We start from the raw sequence: 3,804 nt of genomic DNA, 5'->3' as shown, positions 1-3,804 counted from the left end.
GGGGTTGCACATAAAGCTCCAGACCACACAAATATGCATGGGTTCCATAGAGTTACCTGTGCCTATAGTGTACATCTATGATGGGTTCAAATTTCAGCGTCAATACTGCAAGTCAATAGAATAAAATTTGCTGAGTATTCTGACACAATTTAGTCATCGTCTATATTTAGCAACTGCCCAAGCATGTTTTTAAATCCGGTCACGACTCGTTTTTCAGGCCAGTAGTTTTCTAAAGCGTGTCTGGCACATTTCTCAGTACCTGTCACGCTGTGACCTCGCTTTCTTTTAAAATTATTTGTCGGAAATCTACAGGGGTTCTCCCTTTGAGTCATTTCATACGGGTATCCTGTGCGTGACGTCTTAAATCAGTGGAATTAGCCTGAAACTCGACGACTCCACAGACAAGGCAACATGAGACAGATAGCATTGTTAATGTTATAGCTAATAAACCAGCAGGTTAGGTAAGCAGTTTGATTTTTGACCATGGATCTATTATCTATGATCGTTTTGTGGTTGTTGTTTTTTCCTGCACACTTTTATTCCGAAAGTGGACCACGACATTTTTTAAAAAGTTCTTCGATAGACGAGAGAGAGAGAGAGAGAGAGAGAGAGAGAGAGAGAGAGAGAGAGAGAGAGAGAGAGTATCAGAAAATTATAGTATGACACATGTCTGCCAGTGTAGCGTAAAGAGTTGACCTCGGACCCCCAAAAAAATTTATTTTAATGGATTCTGTGAGAGCTTTTCAAGCCTGTCTGTCTTCTTCTGATTCTTTGGTGTATCAAATTATCGACTTCGGATCGTGACCTCCAGAACTGACTCGCTTCACCGAGCTCGGGGTTCTCCGAGCCGTATCTGCGACAAATACAGGCTTAGTACCATGTCACGATTTTTTTTTTACGTTACAGTTACAGTTTTAGAACTCACTGTTCGGCAATCAGCATAGTGGTTTGTACTGTACTTCATGACAAGATGTGGGGCAAAGGCTGAATATTTGGGGAAGCTTCAGATTGTTTAATAATTTTGGTAGGTCGTAATACTCTTAAGTTCACTCTGGTGCGTTTCTTACTACAGCCAGGTGGTAGATAAAGCAAAGGCCTACGAAAATACAAATCAGCCTACAAGTAACTATAATCTGTATACAAGTACTTTATTGTGCCCACATTTGCAGTGCTATGCGTCAATTATAAAGGCCCTTGCTATTTGTAGATCACAAGGATTTGAAATGCAATTGACCTTCAAGAATATCTAAGCATTGCGAAAATCGAAGCCATTGCTGATTTCGTCTTTTTGTTTATTGTAAAACAAACAAACAAACAAAATCAAAAGCAAAAACAAAAACAACAACAAACTGACCTTACTTGAATGTACGCACACAAATAGGCCTATAGGATGCTTTACATTGTCAAGGTCACTGCTGAGTTTCACCAACAATGACGATTTCACACTAGTGTTCACAAAGTCTACGTGTTGTGAGCTAAAAATTAGATGCCTTTGTCGATGTAAAATTGAATTTTCAATTCTGGATTCTTGTGATATTCCACAAAATCCAAGAAATCTGCCGCTCCGAATAAACTGTTAAACTTGCAGATCAAAGAACTTGAAAATCTTAAGGTCAGTTGAAATACAGACTTCAACAAAAGTTAGGGACCACTTGCAAACACTCTGAGATGTCTTCTTGGGTCGACAGGCACGTGGGCGTTTTTTGAACTGATCCAGTGGCTTGATGGCGCTGCCTCAGGCGGACAATGACAGAGTATGACACTGCGAGCCTTCTTGCAACTTCTCGGGCTCCAACTCCTTCCTGCAGCCACGCCATAGCCCAGGCGCGATCAAAGTCTCTCAGCTTTCGTTTTGGTGGCATGTTGATGCGATACCGGATTTTGCGCAAACGGTGGCTTATATTGCCACCAAAGTGAGCACAGTTCGAGACCGTACGTCCGTTTATGTGCACCATAAATTTTAACCGAGGAGAGTCCTTGGTGTCGCACACAAGTCGATAAAAAACAGCAAATTTGGCTAAAATTCCCCGAGGATTTCCGTACTGCACGTGGTGGTTTTGATCCTTTATACTTTATAAGTTTTGTAGTACGCGTTGGTAGCTCATTAACACTTTCAGAGCAAAAATTTCGAAACATTCCTTGCTTTCCTTTTTTTCGGATATTTTAAAAAATTAGGACTGTCTGTCAAGGTGGTCCTTAACTTTTGTTGAAGTCTGTACATGTATAAGCCTGTAGACCTAGATCTATGCAAAAAGCAAGACAATACAACACAGTTTTTGAGAAAATTGCAAGAAACTATGGGCACGAGAAAGTGATCGGACTAGAGGAGGCGTCTTATGGTATTTGATGGCCCTTTTGATTTGAGGTTGTAGGATATTGTTGAGAGGGACAAACCCATGGCACATCTGTTGGACTCTCTCCCCCCTGCAATCTGCCAATAGTCCTTTCTTGGTTTGCATCCCACGGATGGGACCGGCGCGATCCAGCCGTCGTGGGCACCCCGTATTACGTCCTGTCAATTTATAGCCTACCTCTCAGCCGGGTGAACATTTTTCAGAGGATAAAACTGCTCACCAAGTGGCATGCTCAAGAAAATACAAATGTACTCAGTTTGCATGTTTTTCTTCGCTGCCATTTTGTGACTTCATTTTACACGGTGACTGTGAGCATTTTTCAGCTTGGTGACATGAGCTTACAACATTACTGAATAAAAAAAAAATCGGTCATGGCCTGCATTCCACAGAATGTGAATACCCGAGTCTTTAAGTAACTATATTATGACATGTGTAAATTTTTTTATATTGAGTACATTATTATGACCAAATTGTGTTGCAAGTGCCGTAAAACACTTACTAAATAAACACAATTTAGCCTTTTCTGCTTCATCACTCTAGATCTAAACTTAAATAGCTTGAGAAAAAAACCTACCTATGTTTTTATGAAATCAAACTTGTTTTAATGAACTAAATTGTCAATATGCAGTAGCGAGCGCCGTTAAACTCTGACTAACCCATTACTAAATTATTATGTGTGCTTTTTGTGCTTTCTATGAACCGTCCAGGACTCTGGCAGGGTGGCTTCAGGTGTTTTCTGATCAATGCCCTTTGAGTGAATTTGTTTGTTTGTTTTGTTTGTTTTGTTGGGGGTGGGGTTGTTATATAGGCCCCCTATATTATAATATGCAAATCTGACTCCAGTCAAACTAATAGGTAATTTATTCTTATGTATTGAATTTCAGATTATACATTTTTTTAAAATTATTCTTTCCTATTGTGAAGAGAATAGAGAAGACTTTTGAGATGTTCTTTGTTTAAAATGAAAACTGAAATTTATGTGGGTGGTGGAACTCCACGTTGAATGTGTTCTTGAAAATGATGTCAAGTGGTTTTGACATTTTGCTCAAATTTGCGAGCACACTACGTACAATTCTGAATAAGGTGTTTACCTGAGGTTCACATAAACCTCTTCTTTATCTCCTTGTGGTCCGTTTTGCTTTGAATCGTGTATTGTTTGTTTGAGGCGTAGTCTTCCTATGTCTAAACATCTTATGCCCTAGAAAACTCTGTTTCTGTTCTTCCACTTCTTTCATGTTGTCATTCTGCAAAGATGTCCTTTTATTCTCTCCATCTTACCATGAAAGGACTTTCATTTTCATCTTTGAATTTTTAACAAAAGTTGTCTTCTTTTTTGCTACAGATGTTGGTTCTTTTCTTCGATCCGTGTACGCCTCCTATTTCCCTCTCTTTTCAGATCAAATTTATTGTTATCTCTCTTACTCTTACAAATCCTCACGCCCCCCCCCTT

This window comes from Aplysia californica, unplaced genomic scaffold, assembly GCF_000002075.1.
Source record: "Aplysia californica isolate F4 #8 unplaced genomic scaffold, AplCal3.0 scaffold00140, whole genome shotgun sequence".
Classification (NCBI taxonomy): domain Eukaryota; kingdom Metazoa; phylum Mollusca; class Gastropoda; order Aplysiida; family Aplysiidae; genus Aplysia; species Aplysia californica.
The sequence above is the reverse complement of the archived record's forward strand: the minus strand, read 5'-3'. Positions refer to the sequence as shown.